General features: G+C 38.9%; 2 long non-coding RNA genes across 2 annotated transcripts in view; both read left to right on the forward strand.

Annotated features, from left to right (window-relative positions):
* The window catches only part of LOC112157291, a 64,296-nt gene extending 51,236 nt beyond the window's left edge, over positions 1 to 13,060 (forward strand). The window contains exon 3 of the long non-coding RNA XR_002921131.2: positions 6,524 to 13,060. This is a non-coding gene — a long non-coding RNA (uncharacterized LOC112157291). The remainder of the gene's footprint in view (positions 1 to 6,523) is intronic.
* A 3,921-nt stretch (positions 13,061 to 16,981) lies between these two features.
* Positions 16,982 to 24,725, forward strand: part of LOC112157000 — an 11,983-nt gene continuing 4,239 nt past the window's right edge. The window contains exon 1 of the long non-coding RNA XR_002921079.2: positions 16,982 to 17,492. This is a non-coding gene — a long non-coding RNA (uncharacterized LOC112157000). The remainder of the gene's footprint in view (positions 17,493 to 24,725) is intronic.

Consider the following 24,725-nt stretch of genomic DNA (forward strand, 5'->3'; position numbering starts at 1 on the left):
CCAATGAGAGTTCTGGGCTCCTAACGACATTAGGGGACGTATAGCTACTATATCTGGAATGTAAAGTTCAATGAAGCTTTCCTGGTGAAGCAGTTGAACATTAAAGGATAATACGATCCTAAAAGCATTCATCTTCATTAAAACAGGAGGTCAAATGAAAGTACAAAAGCAGATTTTCCCTTTTTGACACCTTGTAAAATAATTTTAAGAACTAGGTTAAGTTGGATCTTCTTCTTTAAGGTTTTCAAGACTTTTGTGTCATTTTTCTACACATTTTTTAAAGACAAAGAGCACCTTTAGACACCTGATGAGGTCATTTTTATAGTCAAAACGTTTTATATTTTTGTGTAGACTGAGAAATGTGTCTCAAAACATAACAGGATCAAAGAAATTGCAAATAGTGAGCATCATCTAACACCCACCTGGACTATGGCATTCAGCAGAATAGTTGGACATCCTTTTGGCAAAAACTTCTTCTTGATTCATTAAACACAAAAAACATGAAATAATTGCACGAAAACACAAATATCAAATAAAGATGCATCTTTACTTTATGCACATCTGGTAGCACGGAACCCCAAGTTCCCAAACATAATGGATTAAGTCTTAATATGTATTTAGATACAACAAGATTTATGCAAGGTATGAAAATTAAAAATGCAAATTTAATTTGTACAACTTTACACTTTAAAATGTTGCTTAAAATATATACTTAAATCTGATTGGCTGCAGGGTGTAGATTAAAAAGTGACTTACCACGGTGATAATGCAGTGATCTATATACCTGCGCAGGCCGAAATGCAAATCGGTAACAAGAGTAGAGAATTTTTTTAACTAATATTATTATCTATATCACTAATATATATGTATATATATTTTTTACTATGCTAGTATTATTATTATATTGTCACATTGTCCCTTCAATTCTGATAATGCACACTTCTTTGGGCATTATCCCTTAGATATTAGTGTTGTCGTTCTCGATGTCACTGATTTATTCTTGTGTATTTCAAGTCCAGTTGGTTCAGTCTGTTCTCATTATTTACTCAGTTTTTGTTACACAACAAATGTAAAAGTTTCAAAATAGAAAATATGTTTTGAGCTTACATTTTTTTAATTGTTAGACTATGGTTATCTATCCCAAAATGTGACCACGCTGTGACATAAATGCATGTTTTACATCAAATTTGAGAGGTGTCCGTGTGGCATTTGTAATCGGGAGGCGGCAGTTGCATTTTTACATGTCATGCAGTGGCTCTGAAACTCAAGTTATGCCAAATGGATGCTATAAATTGATTTTAAACCCCTAAAGAGATCAATATTAATTTCAAATCCAGTCATTTGACTTAAAAATAGTCATACACAAAGCCATGACTATAAGTTAACCAGTTATATTATATTTAAAAAAAAAATGGAGAATAATGTATTTACTCAAGGTAGCATGTTTTCACCTTTACATTGAAAATAATAGCTTTTATATTTCCAGACTTTATTTGTTTTTTGAAACTTCTCCATTTGGAATTTGTGTCCCTTGTATAACAAAAAGCCACACAGTCGCTATAACAATATGTACTGTATCCTAAAAACTAAAACTGATGGATTGGAGCGTATACAGCACGGCGCCACATCACTCCAAGATTTAAATTTAATAACGCCATCTGTTGCTTTCATGCACCAGCATTGACTAAATGATTTGCATTTATTTGATGAAGAAGTTTAAGATTTTGCCCCATTTGCTATGTTGCGGCGTGCAATCTGTCTCCTCCCGATAATCAAGTTTCCATTCAATTTGAAGCAACAATAACAACATTAGCAGAGAGCAGAGACTCTTTTCTTCAGCTGTGTGTTTTGCCTAATAGATGTTTTAATTGTGAATGGGAACAAGCTTGTAACACTATTTATCAGCGCAAGAAACCATGAATTCTGTAAGGAAATTAAAGTAAATTCATAGAAGAAGCTGACTCCCATTCACCGAGAACACTCTGCTCAGTGTGTACAAGTCTCCCTGTAGAATATACGCTTAACTACTTGATTGGCCTCAAGGGATTTTGGCTATGCTTTAATTTTCAATCGCAAGTAAGCATATCCAGTTACAAGCCATTACAAGAGTTTAGTGCCAGGCGCTGTGTTGTGCACATGTTCTCATTTTGCATCCTCAGTTCTTATGATTTAACTGTGATGAAACACGCTCTACTAGTTAAGTCAAAGCCAGAGTTTATTCTGCAAAATGTACTAACATAGTTATAAATATTTAGTGGCATATACATCAGCTCACATCTGAGTCATAACTTTCTGCAAAAATAAAGTTACAGATGCTTTAAGTGCAAATTGGCGTCCTTTGCAGAGTTCTTCTAGTTATGAAATATGCAGAAGATCAATAATACAAACAATGGATAAAACAGATTCAGAAAGTAAAAGTTGGTTAATTTGCTTTAAATTAGCTTTAAAAAAATATTTGTACAATATTATCAGTAATAAAACATTTGTCACTTAGTAGTTTGAATTAATAAAATTTCGGTTTTTTAGACATATATATGATATTTTTAATATACTTTGCAGATCTCTGAATGAATTGTGCAGGTGGATGTTTTTTGTCATCGTTTCTTTTAGTTTTTGTGTTTTCAGTCACACCAGGTTTGGTTGCAAAGCATGATTTGTGGTAAAACCCGACATACTATAGCTCTTCAACTATTTAAGCGATCAACGTGAATCGGCTGATTCTGACGCAGAGAAAATCGACTCTGAACTGTTTTTGGCAAATTTCTTTGCACAAAGATGCCTTTCTGGTTTACGTTGATTGTGTAAACATGTCATTACTGTGTATTTCTCTGCTTCACAATCCACTGAAGTTATGGCACAGTTGAAGGAAAGTCAACACTAGACCTAAAGTTTCAATGTTTAATTGGTCAATTATCTGTTTTTTTAGTTATGGACACCCAAAACGTCAGGTCATTTGCATTGCTATGTATTTATTTTGTCTTGTTCAAGTTCCAATCATCTTTTGATGTATTGTAAAAGTATTCAAAGTGGACTTTTGGTTATGATTATGCCATTTTGAGTCATAATATTGATAAATAACTGTTATTTCCCAAGACATAGTTTCTGTAGAGTGGCAGTAGTTATTTACCTCAAAGTTGTGGGCTCCCACGGCAAGAATTATGGCTCCAATGCATCTTTAACTAACTTTAAATAATAATAAATTGATTTAAAAGTGTGAGAGGAACTTCCAGTGCATCCAACCAAACAACAAATTTGGTCTCGTAAAATGTTTGCACTGTAGATACCTCCAGCTAAATATCACTTAAGTCAAGCAAAAAAAAAACATGGTGCAATGTGTGGTGATAATCTTATACATACAACAATCAGGGCAGGAGTGATTCTCGTTTGTGACATCCTCATTTCATATTCTCTCCACTTGGCCATGTCTCCGATTTGAGGTGTAATATGTTCCTGCCAAATCAGCGGTTGTCCCATTACTCATCCCCCTCTGTGCTGTCTCCTGGCTTGTGCTCCGGCACTAATGCAGATTACAGGGATATATGAGGGCTATTTTGTTCGCTGCAGGGTGGAAACGATCAGAGGCAACCCCATCCCTCTCTGATGCGCGACTATACATCTGTTCACCCCACGAAAGCCTATCTGGGTATCCATCAGAGCCAAGCCCTTATCTAATCTGAGGCGGCGATATCTATTGCACATCAATTAAAGATGCTGCGCGTGAGGAAATGGGTCACTCTATCAAGCCTTGCTCTCCATCCTCTAAGAAGCTGTTTAGTTAAGTGATAAGTGGTGTGACTTTAGATACACTTGCTGTACTTTCTAAGTGTTTAATGGTCCATTTATGATACATGGGTGTTGCAGCACAGGGGCCTCCAGAGAAAGTGAAGCATTTGTTACTAATAACAGTTTTGCTGTAACAGTAATGAGGCTCATTTTTTTCTTGATGTACAAAGAAAAAGGTAAATTTAGAAGGTATTAATCTCAAATTTTCACAGATTCTATTAGGCTTAAAATGATAAAGGAATCTGGATTTTCAGTTTTACCAATTAAGAAGCAAGCCTTATTTCCACTGATCGGTCCGGTTCGGTTCAGAATCATCCGGGACAATGCATTCTCACTTCCAGCGTGTCGTATATGGACGTGTGGTTTGGGCCCCTCCGCATCACTTTTTGATGTTTTGGGTGTCCACAACTGCCTGCTCTCATTTAATCAGGGTGTCCCCAACCTCCGGGCTGTAAGTCTGTAAGTACCGGTCCGAGGGCCGCTTGGTACCGGGCCACAGACACGAAAAAAAATGCATATGCTAATCAGGGGTCCCCAACCCTTAGGATCCAGACTTGTACTGGGACCCAGTCCGGACCACTCCTCTAACCCGGTGCCGATTCCACGTCTATTATCCCGTCCAGTACCACATCTGGTTGGGGACCCTAAAGCCAGCATGTCAAAAAAAAAACAACAAGCTGGAGTTACCGAAAACGTCAAAAAGTGATACAGGGGGCCCGAACCACACTTCCATATATGACTGGTTGTCAGTGAGAATGTGTATCCGGCCAATTCAGGTGAAACCTTTCACTTAAAGTTGGACTGGCGTCATGAAGGGTGTAGACAAGGGGTGTCCAAATCCAGACCTCGGGGTCCAGTCTCCAGCTGGTTGCGCAGAAATTCTGCCTTATTTGCTGTTGATTACCTGGATCAGGTGTGTTTAGCCAATAAAGAGCTTCAATGGCAAATTGGTTGGAAAACATGTAGGACACCGGACCTCGAGGCCTGGATTTGGACACCCCTGGTGTAGACTGATCAGCAACAAAAAGTTATCAACAATAACGATGGTCATTGAGCAGCTCTTTTTTTGCTTGGTTTTATATACTTCGTAAATTCAAAGCATTTTTTGTTGTTTGAGAAAATTGATTGTGGACGGTGGAGAGGAAAACTGCCAAAAAGAAGTTCTGAAAGCTACTTGGAAATGTTGGGGCTGGTTTGGTGCATTCTATTGCCGTAATGACCTCCAGCTAGTCATCAGTAGCTCAGTCCAAACCAGTCTGTTTAATTTTTATATCTACCTACAACCAACGGAATTGGTTGTAGATACAAAGAACAAAATGATTTGATCTACTTGTATCTGTATTTTTTTTTTTAATTGTATCTATTTCTTTGTCAAGCTGATCAGTATGGACATTGTTGAGTCATCAAGGGCAGACATTGCTTCATAAGCTTCTGCCTATTCCTTTTTTTTTTGGTTGTTTATATTCTTTATAATGTTAACTTTACAAATAGCAAACTAAACCAATAAACATGAAACGGTGGCCCAAAAATGGTACGGTTCAGTCCGACTTAATAGAAACGCTCAAAATATTAGACCATATCGCGAAATGCGATATGTAGTCAAAAACCTGTATTGTTTTCTAGGTAATAGTTTCTGCAGAGCCTCTTTACCTCTGAGTTATTGGAAGAACTGTTGTTGTGGAGTGAGCCTGCCCTCATTTACCATCATCCCTCTGTCTACATTCTCTCCCGCTAGCTTACAGCCCCTCACAACTTCAACCTAACATTAGTGCTGTAACAAAAATGGTCAGATGAGGAAAACGAAGACGTACATGATCCTATTTTCTTTATATATATGTCCTCACGATCAACAAAAACACACATTTCATTGGAGTGGGTCTTTAAATTAATTTCCTCGAAGCACAAACACAAACATTATTGAATTTTCTATCTGTTCTGTGAGTGGGACACGTCTAAAATCCACACGTTGGTTCTCTTTGGAAGACTCTCCTCATCTGTTGGGTAAATAGACCATTCATCATATTACCAGGCTTTTACAGCTTGACTGTTTGAGTGATCTGTCTCTCAAACAGCACCTCTCCCTGGCAGCCCAATCAATCATTTTTCAATGAAGATGTCACAGCTCATTGTGTGGCGCGCCATTCCCAACAACTCCCAGAGCCTTTTCAGTGATACATTAATATTTAAACTCGGATTTTTCTCCTAAGGAGGGTCAGCCTCTGCAAAATGAAAATTATCCTTCGGAGCAACATATGTAAAGAGTTTTGCCGTTTACTTTCAACACTTTTCGCCTCAGTGGGGGTATAGTGGCAGGTGCTGAATTGTCTGCTCGCTATTAACTTTTCATTAGGCGTAGTAAACTGCACAAGTCATCAACAAGTAGTTGCTGCTCAACATAATTGGTTTGTGGTTAATGTCTGCTCTGAAAGCTGGAAGTGTCAGTGTGCGGGTAAAAATCACAGCGTGAGCTCTTTAAGACTTCACACTTTCTCAGGGAGAAGCACTTTTTAAAGACCGCCGGCTTTTTGAGACTGGCAGCCGAAAGTGCACACTCCAAAAATGTCTTTCAGGGCACGCATTGTTATTCAATCTCCTCCTAATGATCATTAATTCAATAAGGAAGCCTTAATATTGTCTCATTAAATAACTAGCTGTAGAGCAGTAATAAAGATTGCACTCTTCAAGGAGAGCTCCTGCACCTCCTCCCTAATTTGATCCTCTTTTTTTCTGTGTGTCACAGGGTTCTTCACTTGCTGACGGCGACATCTGCGACAGCCGGAGCTGAAGCCACCATCCTGACTTCATAAAAAAGTGTTTGAGCAAATAACATTTACATTCATAATGTAAAAAAAAAGTTTCCAACCCCCATCCTCCAATACAGAACTGCAATTAAATTAAGTCTTAAAGAAAATGATCCTCCTATTATGAGCAAGTGAGAAAGAAAGTTTGAAGTAAACTTGAAAATAATGAATGCATCATGAAAAAATACGGACTAATACAAAGATTACTTAAAACAGGTGACATTTGACCATGGAATCTTAAAAGGAGAATAAACTAAAAGAAAAAGAGGAAAAATTTCACAAAAAAGACTTAACATACCTAAAAAGCTAATGGTTTTATTACTAAAAGTAGTGTTACTTCTAAACCATTTTACTAAAAACTAGCTATGAGGCACAAATCCAGCATTTATTAGATATTGTAAAGTTTTTTACGCAATGTAAAGAAACAAAATGCAGGTCATAGTACAATAGATTGTGCTTCCTATCTTCAAAATACATTTAAAAAAAGTTATTCATCCTGAAAATCATAAACATTTTTTAAAAATATATGTACCTAACGGAGCCTGTTTTTCATTACTACAGCCCTTTATAGAATCTTTAAAAAAAAGTTCATACGCTTCTAGAAATGCAAAAAAGTGAAAAAAAAATCAAATAAAAAAAGTGAAACATTGGGTCAATTAACAAAAGTTAATATCATATTAAAATTTTGAATTGATTGTTAACTCAATTCAAAAGTTTAACTTGATATAAACTAATAAATGTAACGAATTACATAACTTTTCTTAATTGATCCAATGTTTCACTTCGTTAGTGTCTTTTATCTGCATCTGCTCACATATATTCAAAAAGTTGAATGGTGTTTTCCAACCTGCTGATATTCTCCTTTTGAGGCTCCCATCTGGCCCTCATTGCTCATATATAAGTTCAGCATTAGAATATTTAGTTGATAATTATGTTAGTCTTTTTCCCTTCATTTTACCTCCTAAAATTGGAACTCTATGAGGCATTCTTTGTAGAGTTGAAGAAAACAAAAGCACTCATTTATGTGTTTCTAGAGCTCCTCCTGTCACCATTCAAGGGGCCCCAAAGTGCTATACACAAAGTCAAAGTAAATAAATTAATCAATAAATTAAAATTAAATATATATCACCTGCACACCCTGTACAGTCAAGAAGGAGCCAGTACACGCACCTCACAAAAGTATCACCTGTATGTCATTACTGGTAACTTACTTTATATTATAGGACTATGTCAGTGGCCTTGTGGTGGAGTGTCCGCTCTGAGACTGAAAGGTTGTGAGTTCAAATCTACAGCCAAGTCATACCAAAAACTCAGCATTAAGAGGTTGGATTGGGGGGTTAAACCACCAAATGGTTCCGGAGCGCAGCTGTGTCTGCAGCTCACCCCTCCCCCAGGGGATTGGCTCAAATCCAGAGAACAAATTTTACAAATAATGGGACTTTTTCCTTACAAATACTTCACGATATGTCTACTACATGCACGACAACGCACCCATTTTCATTATGTCCTTTTGGGTAGTCTTGCCAGCCAAAAGGGGAACTGCAGGACACATCTGCGCTCCTGTCCACGACCCTCCCCCGACAACCCATAAACTTGTAGCACCCGCACAGGTGCATGTGGGCAGGGCATTGGGTTCAGGGTGGATCAAAGACGGCCAATGCGAAAAGTTTGGGGGGAAGATAAGTTCTTACATTTTTTACTAACCAACCGACAGCAGTTTTGATTTTAACTGAAGTGTTTGATTTAAGCACATTTCTAGCACCAAGTGAATAGAACTGCTCTTTTTTCTATATGCATACATTAGATGTAATAGCAATCACCAGACTACATCAAAACTCTAATTTGAACAAGCCTATTAACGGTCATTAATCTGATGTCTAATCAGAGACACTTTGGCCTTTATTGTCAGCTGCAGCCTTTAAGGTCTCCACGGAAAGCCGAGCTCTTCCTGCAGTCTGATTAGTGAGATTAAATCTGTTACCTCATTGCCGATTCTTCATCTCATGAGGTCGTTCATGGCTGCCGGTGCCCTCCTCCACCTCCCCACCCTTGGCGCACCTACGTTGCATTATTAAACTTGAATGAGATCATTAGCATACAAAGCAGGAAACCTACTGCGGTGGAGTCATACATATTTATCTGGACGTGCCTGGCTTGTGCGTGCACACACTTGTACTGTAACCGCCCTCAATCCCCCCCGCACACCACCAACGCCCTCCCCTCCTTATCGGCACGCAAGTGTGGTTGGCTTTCTGGTGCAGTGGAGCGTTAAGTACAGACTATTAAATGAATATTAATATCTGGTTTAGCGAAGATATTTATCTTGGAGCCATCAAGAAAACAGAAACTTTAAAAGAACTCGAATCATGAAGCAAATTTATCTTCTATTAAACACAAAATTAGACTCAAAAGTGAACTCCCATTTTCTCTCCTTCCCATTTAACCTTCCCCTTCTAAATTAACTTTCCACTCAGCCATGCACCCTGCGCCATAAAGATCAGTTTCTGCTCTTCTTTCCTTCCAGCTGAGAGAACAACTCCCTCCTTTTATGACCACAAGGAATCTTCTATTAGTATGCTTTCCTCCTTCCCTCTGTTCCCTTCCTCCTGTGAGATTGCTGTTGTGTCTTATGGCTTTTTATTCCTACGTGATGGTAGATGGGTTCATGTAGGAGTAGAAGCCACTAAACACGCGGTGAGTGCTCAACACCCTGGCCAACACACGCAGAGAGCTTCCTGTGGATATGACAGCTGCCATGTTCACATCAGTGTCCTGCCTATTATCCAGAATGGGACAGAGAAATCACCAAGAAAACAATTGAGCTTTACTTATAAAACATTTCAATTATGCATCTAATTTGGTTTTATATTTGTGGTTTCTACACAACAGAGCACCGCTCACTGTTTGTTTAAGCTCAGAAGTCCGCCTGACCAAACCCTCACGTGAACAGACCTACTTTCCCCACCTGCATGTCGGCTGCATGTGTCCTGAATTTCAAATTCGTCTCTTTTCTTCCTCTGCCCCGGGGTCATACTGAGAAAAAGAAAAAAAAATGGAGATCGGAAAGAGAGGATACAACCAGAGAAGTGAAACATTTGGCACAGTTTGAGTCTTAAAGGTAAAGAGAGGACAGAAAATCCTGGATCTAATGTTAGACACATGAAGGGGTTTATAATATTATTCAGGCTATGAAGGAACATTTGTAAACAAATATAAGTAGAGAGTGATCTTAAGGTGACTTCCCGCCGGCTGTGTTTGTGTAACAAGGACAAGTACATCTGGCGTGAATTTTGATGTCCTCCACAAACCTTGGTCGGGGTCATCGTCAGTTTGCTGCATTTATAGTACCCGCCCTGTGTATGGGTACAAACTGTTCCAGCTGCCCTATTGACTGTTCCAAATCAGAATTAAACCCTGTAATAGTTATGTAGGTAGGTGAGGTAGGTGTTTGTGTAGCCCATGGGAGGACAACATTTTTGACTTGTGGGCCACAATGTTCTAAAATTTGACAGAAGGATGGAACAAGGACCAGAAAGGTGGTGATTATTGGTAATCCACGCCATAAGTTCAAGAAATAACATTGAATCTGGAAAAAAAAAAAACATTTTTTAATTTTATTAAAATATAATATAAAAAATAAAATTGAGTTTTTATTCAAAACTGTGGCTTTAGTTATCACTTTAGAGCCATTGGGCTGATGTCCCTCAGGGAAAAATCCAAACTTAGGGTGTATTCAGACTTGTAAAATCATTTGTTCCAGTTTGAGTCTGCCTAATTTGTCCTAAACTTTACGTTTGGTCTGTTTTCAAACTAGGGTCTACCGGAGATTTATATTCTAGACCAAAACTTGTAGACGAAACCACGTGACTAAAGATCTCTTCAATCATTGGGCAGCAGTTGCTGGTGAGGGTCAAATAGTTTGCAGTTTGCAAATACTTGTCAAGATTATTTACTTATTCAAACTTCTTATTTTGCTGATCAATTTTGAACGTCCTGCAACTTTGGTACGGTGGAGGCATGCTGCATGGCGGTTAGTGAGGACGCCACGGCTACGAGGTACACTAATACATTTTTATGAGATACAGATTGTCGGGAAAACAATGTGAGAAGCAATGTCTATCACATTAAAAGCTGCCAATTGACCACATTTTAATGAGTTGCAACACTACTGTTCCATGTTTGTCCGCTATTGACCGGCTACAGTGGCCATTTTGGTTCAGTTGTTCCGGTTCCAGCACAGGCCGTATTCAGACTGAAGGATCTCAGGGCAAATCGAAGTTCAGCCCGATTGGAAACGAACCAAGACCACCTCGAACGATGGGTCCAGGAGCAGTTCCCAGTCCCAGACCAGGATTCGCTTGCGTACATTCAGGCTAAAACTTTGTTCCGGATTATTGGGGAAAACGAACTCTGGTTCAAGCGGACCAAATATGTCAGGTCTGAATACACCCTTGGAGAAATACTACATCGGCGTGGTCTTGGAAATGAACTTGGAAAACGCCAGAAAAACATCAAATCTTGAATTAATTTATTTGTTTGTAGAGCACCATCTATGGAGAGACTCCAGAATTACAGGGAAAATAAAATATGAATAAGGGTTATTATCGATACGATTGATTTAAGAATAGTTTAACAGCCTACTGTTGTAGCCTATTTATTTATCAATTTTACATTTAATTAAATTTCTGACAAAAATTGCATAATTTTTAATGGCAATGAAAATTTCTTGAATCTTCAGAAAGAAAAAATGTCTACTAATTTATTTATGCATTAATTACATACATTACATAAAGTGTCCATGAAGTTGGTATTTTGATCTAAATTAGTCCCAGATTTCCAAATATATATTTAGTTTATACAACTAGGGTTCTAATGAGTCATTAAAAATCTAATTCATATGGTTGTTCCTTGTGTTAATGTACATTTTCTATGGTTCTAAATAAAATTATAGAGGAAATAAGGACTACACAAATATGTTTTGGTAAGTATTGTAAAAAAATATATATCTCCAAAGTCAACCAAGCCCACAAGTTTGCTGCATGTTTAAGAAATGTGAGGTAAAACTGTATTGTTTCACAACAGGAACTACATTTATTAATTTACTTAATGTTTTTGTAAACTTTTCAAATAGTTTGAACCCCTTATTTGACCCCCAAAACCTCTTGAACCCACTTTTAGCTGAACGCAAGCCCTTCATTTTCCTTACTTTTAATTTACATCCACTTTCAGGCGCGCCAAAAGTGGTATTTATATATCATCACTGGCTTTTCAGCTGGAGCTGAACTCCGTGTCAACTAATTAAGCAGGCAAATCAAATCACTCTGCTGGTGAGTCCATTTGGGTGCTGTGGGGGTTTGGGTTTAAATGTCAGACGAGTTTGGTGCCAAAGAAGCTCCTGGCCCTTTTTTTTGTCTGAACAGAATCTATATAAAGCTTAAATGAAATGAAACCCAAAAAAGGCTGAATTATTAATCTCCGGATAATACAAAATTCTGACAAATGTTTGCAATTGCGAGACCATACTTAAGCGCCGATATGAGGCGGGTGATTATTCAAGGTTTCTGAAATTGAAATTGGATGAGGGCTGATGAAGTCTAATGATTTATTTAAGGCGGTAAGTTGTTATGATCTAATATTCAGTGGGAGGGTTTCTTTAGCTTGCATTATCTGTTCAATTTATTTCTCAGGTTCCCACTCCCACACAGGCCTTTTTTCCCCCTTTATTAAGTCACAAGGGGGGTCTGAGAGAATAGTTAAACAGCAAACATACATTGAGGGGCGCCGAAGCAGGTTTTCATTTGAACTCAGTGGGACTCCAAAGGTAAAAATCAATAATGACTGTATCCGTGATAAAGAGGTAGTATTATCTAAAACAGCTCAGGAATGTGAGGGAGGGGGGCTGTGGTTGAATAGATTGCTCTTCCATCTCCCCTGAAGGTGCGTTTCATCATTACAATCGGACTGTGCTGCATGTCTCAAATTCATGAATTCTTTAAATGATTGGTGAAATAAGAGAGCGTGGCCTCATTTTCATTGTGACAGATGAGCAATTTTTTTTATTATAGTGTCACGGCTTTCTGAGTTATGATCTAACTGTGTCAAACTATCCTCACATTTGGGAAGAAAATCTGAAAATAATCAAGTATGTTCCTCTGGCAACTGCAATAATTTAGTGTGTTTGTGTACAGTGAGTTTCATGCCAACGTGTTGTTCTATTTTATCCCACCCCCCCTCAAGCTACACTTTGATATTCCCAATAATTAATAATGCTCTTTTGTCTTCTGTGATGTTAAATAAATTATGAATTACACCAGTTCAACCTGCTGCATTGCTCTTGTTTCATTTCAGTCGAGCTATTTCTTTTTTTTAATGTTTTATTTTTTTCAAAATGTCACACTCACAAGCTACAAAGATGCACACCAGACCTCAAATTTCCTTTTCTTGCCTGTTTTCAATAAATTGAGATATTTTACATGAAAAAAAAATTAAATTGTTGCTTAATTCACAAGAAATTGTGTTTTTTTTTTAATACTTTAAAGCTTTTTTAAAGGTTGCTTTTCAAAGGTTACCTTTACTAGCTCTAAACATGCACACCAGACCTCAGATTTCCTAATTGTTGTATTTTCCTCTTGTAAATGCACATTTTTACATGAAATAAATCAAAATGTTTCTTTATCTGCAATAAATTGGGTTTTTTCTGCACTTGGAAGCTTTTTTTGCACTTTTGTTTTTCAAAATGTCAATTTTAGAAGCTCCAAATTCCCTCATTGCAGCCTTATTCTCTCATAAAGAGACATTTTACATTTAAAAAAATTAATTGTTGCTTTGTTTGCAAGAAATTATGTTTTTAAGGATACTTAAAAGCTTTATTTTACTGTTGCTTTTCAAAATTCTATTCTTCCAAGCTCCAAGGATGTGCATCATATCTTAAATTTCCTTATCGTTACCTTTGTTTCTTATAAAAAGAGAATATTTACATTAAAAAACATCAAATTGTTGCTTCATATGCGATAAATTGTGTTTTTACTGTTGTTTTTCAAAATATCACATTTGCAAGCTCCAGAGATGCACACCCGACCTCAAATTTCTTTATTGTTGCCTTTTCCTCTTATAAATAGTGAAATTTCACATTTAAAAAAGTAAAATTCTTGCTTCATTTGAAAGAATTTATATTTTTTCAGCACTTTAAAGCTTTTTTTCTATCGTTGTTTTTCCAAAAATCACAATTACAAGCTCCAAAGATGCACACCAGACCTCAAATTTCCTAATTTTTGCATTTTCCTCTCATAAATAGTGAAATTTCACATTTAAAAAACATTCAAATTGTCACTTTATATGCAAGAAATTCTGTTTTTCAGCACTTTAAAGCTATTTTTTCACTGTTGTCTTTCAAAATGTCACCCTTACAAGCTCTAAAGATCCACACCAGACTTAAATTTCCTAATTGTTGCCTTCTCCTCTTATAAGTAACTAAATTTTACTTAAAAAAAATCAAGTTGTTTCTTTATCTGCAATTTATATATAGTTTACAAAATGTCATACTTACTAGCTCTAAGGATGCACACCGGAAATTTTAGGGAAATTTTACATTTAAAAAAACCTAATTGTTGCTTCAAGACAGTAAATTGTGTTTTTTTTTCAGCTTTTTTTCACTTATTTTTCATAATTGTCACACTTAGAAACTCCAGAGATGCACACATGACCTCAAATTTCCTGATAGTTGTCTTTGTCTCTTATAAATAGTGAAATTTAACATTAAAAAAACAATCAAATTGTTGCTTTATGTGAAAGAAGTTAGATTTTTTCAGCTCTTTCAAGTTTCTTTTAATGTTGTTTTTCAAAATGTCACAATTACAAGCTCTAAACATGCACACCAGACCTCAAAATTCCTAATTGTTGCCTTTTTTCTCATAAATAAGACTTTTTACATTTTTAAAAATCAAAATGTTGCTTCATATGGAAGAAATTGTATTTTTTCAGCACTTTAAATCTTAAATATAGAACCTGACAAGTGAAAACTATTATAAAATAATCTTCAACACACTTTTTGGTGTCATTTTCTCGCAACAACTGCAAGGCACAACATGCAACAGCATAATTGCATTAATAATTAAACACCTTGTAATTGCTGCGCTGTGTTACTTCATGCAAGAGAGCTCTAAAGTGGAGGAAACTATATTAAGGGCCACGGATGAAATCACTGACTTTCAGCGGCCAGAGATTTGGGGCTGCAGAGCTCGCCTACACGCATCAGCTGCATGGCGTCTGGGGGAAATCGCCATCTTTCTTCTGATGAAACCGGAGGAAATCCACAAGCTGCCCACGGCAGACCACACACACCTCTTTTTATTTTAGTTTTTTTCTCTTGCGCTCTCATCTCTGTTCAGTAATTTTAAGTGATAGATTTCTCCTTTGAGGGCCACCTCCCCCTGATTCCAATTAGCAAAATGCAAAGAGGTTCCCTTGTTTGAGCGCACACAAGCGGTAATTAGATAATCCCTGGAATTTGAGAAAATGCACAAAAGGGAATATGTAATTAAAGCACAAACCAATCCAAATATTGACACAGATGAGTCCTGCAAAGGATAGATATTAAAATGAGTCAACATTATCTGGCAGATTTTTTTAAGGTGCTAGATAAAAGATGGTTTTTGCAATAAAAAATGAAATGAATTCCTTTGTTTGTTTGTTTGTTTCATATTCAAACTCAACATCTGTGCATGACAGATCCTCTCATGGGTTTAGCAGGACAAACTCAGCAGATTGTTGGTCCTTCAAGAATACAAAAAAAGCTTTATCTCAACACCACTGGGGTTCTTTTTAAAAACGGTGCACGGTGAAATGTGATGTTTTCCTTTGGGAAACAAGAATCCTCACAATGGAAAGCCATTATTAAAAAAAAAAAAAAAGTGCTGATGCAGGACTGTTCAAAGTTTAGTTTGTTTGTCGTTACAATCTATAATAAATGAAAAAGCAAACAGAGTCTGGTCAACATCCCGATGAAAATGAAATCACATGGAGTTTGTGAACTCTATAAATGCTGTTGCCAATCCAATTACCTTTGAAGGCAGCAGACAGGTAGTTATTCATTGATTTTGTATTGACTTGCTCGCTTGTTGTTTATGTCTGCAAGGAAAAAACAAATAAAAATGCACAACCTCAACTTGGGGAAAGAGAAGGATGAGACAAACCTGCAAAAATGACATTCAGTTTTACATTTCGGTTGTTTTCCTGTGCGATGACAACTATAAAAGGAAATTTCGCAATAAACTCCTATTTCACTCAAAAGTCAACTTCCTGTTGACACCAGAAAGGAGGTTTGATGAATCGGAGCAAAGGTCTCTGAAATTTCTGCGTTAAGTCCATGTTAAAAATGTAATGAGTTTCCTAATTGTCTTTTCTGCAGCTGCCGAGACATGTTACCCAGTGAGTTAGCAGATTATCAGCCCGTAAGATTATTTCATTAGGGGTCCTATGAAAAAATTATGGAAATGCCTCCGACTGTTTTCATTAGATTTTTCGAACTGAAACATCCAAAGAGTCTAAAAAACAGCAAAATCAGAAGGCGGCAAATAAAGATGGTGTTTTTTTTAAATACGCTCCCACTATTTGACCTGTGGATTTCGTCTTGTGTGCAGATTGTACCTAATGTTACACAGTGATGTACCACAGCAAGACAACTCCCGCTGAAGTCCACTTAATGAGAGTGTAGCGTCAGCATTCTGGCTCCAATTTTACTGTTTAGGACTCTTTAATGATATGATAATGGCTTGGCTGTATTACCCCTCAGCTGTCCAAACAACATTATATACCCTACGGCTGATTAATCCGGCGTCCACAAAAACATCCAATTAGGAGGATAATGTTTGTATCGCGATCTGCCAAGAACTTTACAGCAAAACACTCCTGAAAATAAAAAATAAAAAAAACAGCGAGGGTGGAAATGATGGGCGAATCCTGAAATCTATTTACCTCTGTTCTGCTCTGAGCCTTTATTATGTTTTAGGGATCTCAGACTGGTGTCCAAACTGGATCACAGAACAGTTTGGTTCGCTCGGGGTTACAATGCCAGAAAGACACAGCTGTTCTCTAGCGCCGCAGGTCAAACCTGTGACCCCCTACCCACCCCAGTTGCACAATGCTCTCGCCAGCAAGGGGGCTCTGCCTCCTCACTGCAGCTGCTCGGCCTGCATCAAAGTCAAACGAATGCAGAGAAAACATCTCGCAGGGGTTGAACCAAGCATGCTTTTTTGAATCAATTTTATGGCCATTTAAATTATATATAAAACTGTTTAATAGCTTTAGCTCCAGTCTTTGTGTTATTTCGACTACTATAACTCTTCAACTGAATTCCAGCTAATTCTGTTGTGGAGAAAAGCAGCCTTGTGCTGATTTAAAACTCTTTTTCTGGATATTGGTGCAACCCGTATATGCAAAGCTGCTTTTTTCAACATCAAATCATCACATTCATGTTGATTGTGTAACAGGAAAATAGTGACAGTAAGTCAAAGAGTGTGTTATTTAGGCCAACATATCCCTGGTGTTAAAGTGCCTCTATGATGGGTATACAGAATAGTACACTTCCAACAATGAGGGTATGGCTGAATTAGATTATTTAGCTTTTAAGTTAATATTTAAAATAGAGACTTTTTGACAATTATTAAACCACAAAAAGTTTATTTTTTTTGAGTTCATTAAAATGTTAAATGTTTTTTCTTTTCTTTTATTTTTTTTTATTTATTTTTTTACTGCTAATCGATTGGTTTGTCTGAAAGATTGTTCTGGGATCGATTGGTTATGACTTCCCCCCGCCACTAGGGGGAGTCGCACCGTTCCTCCTCATTGCCATAAACACCTGCACGAGGAACACGCCGAAATCCCTCGTGATTCTTTCTCCGCCTTTTTCAGGTAATGACGACCAAATGTTCATGTTTTTGTGAAGAATCTACTTCTTAAGCATGTAGTGGTTTGGGGTGGAGTTTGTAAAAGTTTTTAAGTTTTATTTTGAATGGAAATTTGTAATGGTTTTGCCTCATGTGAACATGCACACCGCCATCTTGTGTCCTGATCGTTTTATTTTAGGCTTGATGGAGATGTAACACCAGCTTTTTTATGCTGTAATTTTGAGAGTTTGTTATCAATTTTTTTTTTTCAAAATATGACACTTGCTCAACAGAATGTGTTTTATTCTTGTTGATACTGGAATCCCTGTTTTCAGGGGTGTAACACCTCTCCGATCATCTTTTGATCTATTGTAAAAGCGTTCTTAGCGGTCTTTTAACTATGATTATGCTGTTTTTAGACTAAATCAAAAAACCTGTGTCGCACATGAGTTCATTAGAAGTTTGCTTCCTAGTTGAACGCAAGAAAGGTGGCAAGCGTGGAAATTAAAGACATACATGCATCTAGTTTCCTGCACGTGTGTGCATTTTAATGGAGCGGAGCAGGGAGATGGTGGCTTGCTGTAGTAGCTTCTACGTCACACCTACAAGCTTTTTCTAATGGCATTTTTGGTCGACTCTTGATTCGCAACAATTTAATGATCTTTCAGGGAGCCCTAGATTTAAGGAGATTATCAGTGGTCTGGTATGTCTTCCATTTTCCATCCATCCATCCATTTTCTTGACCGCTTCAAACAGATGTCATTAATACAGGTAAAGAGTGGAGGACAGAGAATCTTCTTACAGAAGAAGTTATAAGTCTGTGAGGGACAAAAATCTTGCTTTTTTTTTTAGGTGACTAAATACTTATTTTCCACATTAATTTGCAAATTAATTATTTAAAAATCTGACAATATGATTTTCTGGATTTTTTTCTTATTTTGTCTCTCAAAGTTTGAGGTATACCTATGATAAAAATTCCAGCTCTCTCATTTTTTTAAGTGGGAGAACTTGCACAATTGGTGGGAGACTAAATACTTTATAGCGTCACTTACATTGTGGGTCTTTGCAACATTGACACCCCTACATTTAATATTAAATGTCTACTCCTATAGTAAAGATTATCTACTCTTTTACTTCAGATGTATCATCAGGGGGCTGCACGGTGGCGCAGTGGTTAGTGCTCTTGCCTCACAGCGAGAAGGCCCCGGTTCGAATCCCGGCTGGGACCTTTCTGTGTGGAGTTTGCATGTTCTCCCTGTGCATGCGTGGGTTTGGGGACTCTGGCTTCCTCCCACCGTCCAAAAACATGCTTCATAGGTTGATTGGTGACTCTAAATTCCCCCTAGGTGTGAATGTGAGTGTGCATGTGTGTGTGATTGAGGCCCTGAGACAGACTGGCGACCTGTCCAGGGTGTACCCCGCCTTCGCCCATCAGTAGCCGGGTTAGGCTCCGGGACCCCGCGACCCCGAAAGGGAAGAAGCGGTCAGGAAAATGAATGAATGAATGAATGTATCATCAGGTATCTTAGGCAAAAAGACCTTTCCGATCTGCCAATATGATGAAGGTAATTGTGGATCCACCAGCATGTTGACTGATCCAACCAAAACTTCAGGATCAGGAGACCCCCACATCCCTCTTGTCTGCGGACTTGGCAAATAGGTTCTTTTAAAAGCAGTCCAAAATCTGTCTGCCAGCACCTGTTAAGTGTCTCCATCTACGACGACCAATAATCTCTGATTTCTAGATAAACAACCCCTGGTAATGAACTACAGGTTGTTTAAACAGTTCTGTGTAACTGGGTCTTAGTAGGTTTGGAATCGAGTATGGCCTCCACTTTAGTAAGAAACCTTAGAAGCACTTCTTCACTGTGCACTGATGATAGTAGAGAGAGAACATTCATATGTACATACATGTACACATGTCCCCTCCGTGAACCACCATCTTAACGTGGTGGAGGGGTTTGAGTGCTCGAGTGATCCCAGGAGCTGTCTGGGGCTTTTGCCCCTGTCAGGGTCTCCATGGCAGACAGGTTCTGGGTGACGAGCCAGACTAAGAGCGGTTCAGAACTTCCTTCATGAGAAGTACAAAGAGAGATTCCACTATGTGGTTTTGTTGGCCTCAATGACCCAAACTTAAGTTTTGGAACTTGGCTTTTGGGATGTGGAATGTCACCTCACTGGGAGGGAAGGAGCCTGAGATTGTCCGAGGGGTTGAGAGGTACCAGCTAAATAAAGTTGGGCTCCCCTTCACCCACAGCCAGTTCTCTCCCACGACAGCGGTTGGACTCTACCATTCTAGAGTTGCACATGGTGAGAGGCTGTGGGCCGGTGCTTACTTACTTGTAAGACATGGGAGTCCCAAACGTATTGTGAGGGTCTGCCCTCTGTCAGGGAGGTCTTTAACTCTACAACCCAGGAGAACTTCAAACAGATACCAAGAGAGGCCGGTGATATTGAGTCCAAGTGGACCATGCATACTACCTCTATTGCCTCTACTATTATGGGGAGCGGGGGTAATGGTAATAATTAGTAATAATTTAAAAAGCTACCCACAGCTCTGGAAACAGCGGAGCACCTCCTGGCTCATGTCTTGTGTCACTACAGCCTCCCCGAGGACATCATGTCAGACAGAGGACCCCAGTTCACCTCATGAGTTTAGTGTGCAATGTGTAGGGCTCTGGACATCACTGTAAGTCTCACTTCCGGCTATCATCCTCGGTCTAACACGGGGGTCGGCAACCTGCGGCTCCGGAGCCGCATGCGGCTCTTTAAGCATTCCCGTGCGGCTCATTGGCGCTTTTTCAAAAATGTTTGAAAATAATAAAAAATGTTGGAAGGAAATATATTGTGGTGATTTGGGTGGGAGCAGAGCCAAGCAGATGACTGGAAGGTTTAAATCCAGAGATCACTTGCGTCCCATACATTACACGACCCCAAGTGATTAGAGGAGGAAGCGTACACGCAGGCCATGTAATCAGATGGTGTCAACATTGTGATCACTATTCATTTCATAGCACAGAACCACGGAATAGCCGACACTGTGAGGACGGTCACTCATACACACACCACTCTCACTCATGGTGCCGGTAAAACACTCAAGTCCCATAATGCAACAGAAGAACAGACACTAACTCCACCCACTAACAAGGAACTATTTCTAAATTAACAGTCAGGCTGCCACAATATTTTTGTTTTAATACGATTTCTGTAGGAGGACAAACATGACACAAACATCCTTTACGTTTTCCAGTTGTTGTGAGATGAGTGTAGATGCTTCCACGCCGTCTGAGTCAGCGCACAGCAGAATTCCTGCCCGTGCGTCTGGAGCGCACGTGAGCGCACGTTGCTACGCGGGTTTTGAAGTCGGGTCACGAGCTCCACGTACAAATCGGCACGCATTGAGCGCGCTGAATCTTCAATCCGGTTCAAGATTTCCACGCACAGTCGCGGCAGCTCAGAGCTGTAACTGTGCGTGGAAATCTTGAACCGGATTGAAGATTCAGCGCGGGAGCTGCTTGTGGGCGGAGTCTGCTTCAAAGCACAGAAGTACCAAACGTGATCACGAAGGAGAAATGAATCATTACGGTTTGTGTCCGCTCAGGTTAATATGACACCAAGATGAGATGAGCGCTAATGAACAGTAGAAGAAGAATAGAAGAAGAATCTCCCCCCCGCCACTGCGTGCGTGACCGCGCTGCTCCGGTGTGGATACCACCTGCTGAGCGCGGCGATGTGCAGGTCTCATCCACCGGCCGCGTGCGGTGCGTGGCGGGGAGGAGATTCTCCTTCTATTGTATTTTTACTGTTCATTAGCGCTCATCTGCATCTACAACAGGGAGAACCGAAAGTAAAAGTGTTGAAAATCCCCCAAATCTTTCTGAAGACTTTTGTTTTCACAACTCTGTCCTTTTAAATGTCTGACTATAAGACTCACGCGCGCTCCAGACTTGGAGGGCAGGAATTTAGGTGTGCACGCGCTTATATTGACTCTTCATTGAAAGTGTTCACTTGATTGACACGGCCAGTGTGGAAGCACCTTAAAGGTGCACGTTACATTTTTGTGTTTTTTTTTTCAAATCCTCTAAATAAAAATGACATCAAAAATCGTATTTCTTTATTGCATTTCTTTAATTTCATCAAAGCAATGAAACAAACTGTAATTCATTCATATTGTAGTGATGGTCTCAGGCACGGTGGGCTTGCTGTCGGTCTGGCAGCGCAAGGAATTGTGGGTTACCCGTTCTTTTGTCTGTCTGACTGAAATTGGATTTAAGTTTGGGTTTTCCTCAATGTGTTTTGTTGTCTGACTGTTGAACATTTATGATTTTGTCCTGTTATGTTTGAATTCTTCCTGCACCTGGAGTGAGAATGAGGGAGAGACTGATCAGGACCCCCCTCTCGTTGTGTCATTGAGGGATGTCAAAATAAAAGCTCAAATGATTATTATGAGGCTATCCAGTTTTTGTCAGATAGCTTGACGCTGTAATGTCTCACCAATTGTCATGTGGCCAAAAATAAAGCTTATATGACATGAGGACACGCAGCAGGAGAAATAATCGTTTATTTGACACATTCTCCATGTGTTACTTACAGTGTAAGACTTTTAGATGCCGTTTCAATTTATGCGGCTCCAGACACATTTGCTTTTTATTGTATTGGTTCAAAGTGGCTCTTTCAACACTTTGGGTTGCCGACCCCTGGTCTAACGTCTAACGACTCTTGAACCAGGAAATCACAGCTCCTGTGAACGTACTGCAGTAAACATCAGGAGGACTGGAGCAGATCCTGGTTTAGGCTGAATTTGTCCAGAATTCCCTAAACAAAGCAGCCATGGGGCTCTCTCCTTTTCAGTCCGTGTTGGACGACTAGTTCCGCTGCTGTAAAGAAACATAGGAGGCAGCACACATTCAGCTCCAGAATGCAGTCCGTAGAACCCGAGAGGAGGCAGTTGGCGATGCTGAGAAGGCCCCAGCGTGGTGCCTGGTCAGTGGGTCTGGCTCTCTACCCAAAACCTCCGGCTGCTGGTCCCCTGCAAAAAGCTTAGTCCTAGATACGTGGGTTCATTCTGGATAACCAAACAGATCACCCCTGTGTCCTCTCGCCTTCAGTTAGCACCAGAGAATCAAAGAACAAAAAAAAGTTTTCTCTACTACTTTAGGTTTTTCTGGAATAGACCATCTTTTGGTCCAGATTAATTGCTAAGATGTGTAAATGGCTAAAAATCTTATATATGAAGGAAAATGCATAATATAAGAGAACAATGAAGTCTATAGTTGTGAAATTGGGGAAGCTGCATTTCAAAACAAACTTTCCAATAAATAGCAAAATATGATTTGACTTTTGTCAGCGAGAATAAACTCCAGATAATAAAACACCCCCCCAAAATAATCTGTTTTATTTAGACTAAAAAACTGTTACCTAAATGTCAACATCTAATTTTCAGGTTTGGAACTAACTAGTACAAGCATCATAGTGCACATATTCTGTAATGCACCTCTAGTAACCGGGTTTCAAAATTCTCAACATGAATTCTGTCAGCACAGGAACTCTCTGGTGATTGTTAATGTGGAACATCTAAACTCTAACTCCTCAGGAGAGAATTAATATTCCATGAGTTCCTTTATTATTAAGAAGGAGCAGTGACAGAGCACTACATTGAAGAGAGTGGAGGAGGTGAAAGCCAACCCTGCAACTCACAACTGAGAGTGAACTGTTAGAAACCACATACATTTAAATTGTAGTTTGCAAAAAGTCACATATTATTAGTTTTGAACATCAGGTAAGAACTATAAAGGTATACACCATTAACCGTTATCACTTTAGATGCACTTTAGCAGTGACGGAAAAATAAGTAGTATTACAATCATAAATTCTGTCCGTCAAAGACCTGTTACTTCTTCTTTAGGAGGCTCTTCTACCAAAAAACGGATGAACCAATCTACAATAATCACGCAGCTGGGTCAGGAGAAATCAAATGTTTTAATAATTATTTTTTTTAATGAAAGACATACAAGATCACTTAAAACCTCTTTCAACTTTTTGTCTCTTCATTCTGCCTCAGTTAAGGGAACAACTTGTAGAATTGTGGTCATTTTTTTTTAATGCCAATAATTATAGATGATCATATATGAAGATAAAAACGTGTATCTTTACCTATACTGCTTAAAAAGAATCTACATTTATACTTTATAAATGACCATTTTTTTATTAGTAAATATTTTAAAAGTACAGCTTTGATATAAGTTGTAAACAGAAGATCTAAAGTCAAATGCTTTGCTGATGACACCCAGCTTTATCTTTCTACATAAACCAACTACTTTTAAGTACAAAATCTACAATCTATAACATTTAAAACTACTGTGTGAGCATTGACTATTGACTACTAGGTCGTCCTTGACAGGACTGTTTCTTTTTGGGGTTTTCTTCAGTAAAGATAATTTGGTCAAGCAATATTTCCACCTTTAAAATATCAACTGTCCCTTTCTCAACTCCCACACAGGTTACTACAACACACATTTGGTCTTCCCCAAAAAACATCCATAAACTCAAAGTGGTCCAGAACAGCTGTGTAAATGCAATTAATTTGTTTGTATCTAAACCTTACTTTTTTCTTTAATAATATAACAAACTTAAATGACATTTTTGCTTTTTGTCTTTTTTTATCATTTGTCCAGCAAACAACCTGGAGGGGCATGATTGGTAGGAATAGCCTCCTTGACCTGAACCCGAGTGGCGTTTTGTTGTTGGACTTCTGTGTTTGTCATAGTTTGACAAACATGTATGTCCTGCCAGCGAATCTGGCAGGGAAGGAGGCCAGAAAGACTCGGCAGACCTGAACGTACTGTGAGGGTCTGCTTGGAACGTCTGGCTGAGCTCTCTGTCAGGGAGGTCTTTAACTCCCACATCTGGGAAAACTTCAAGCAGGTACCAAGGAAGGTTGGTGACATCGAATAACAGTGGACCATGTTCTCCACCTCCATTGTCTCTTGTGCTTTCCGGAGCTGTGGTCGCAAGGTCTCTGGCGCCTGTTGTGCCGGCAACCTCCGAACCCGGTGGTGGACACCGTTAGTAAGGGATGCTGTCATGCTGAAGAAGGAGTCCTATCAGGCCTGACTGGCTTGTGGGACTCCAGAGGCAGCTAACAGGTACCAGCAGTCTAAGCGAGCATAACCTCCCTTGGAAGGTCTATCCCAGGGTACTGGAGAGGAGAGTCTGTCTGATAGTCGAACCTCAGATCCAAGAACAACAGTGCGGTTTC

Source organism: Oryzias melastigma, linkage group LG23 (genome assembly GCF_002922805.2).
Source record: "Oryzias melastigma strain HK-1 linkage group LG23, ASM292280v2, whole genome shotgun sequence".
Taxonomy (NCBI): Eukaryota; Metazoa; Chordata; class Actinopteri; order Beloniformes; family Adrianichthyidae; genus Oryzias; species Oryzias melastigma.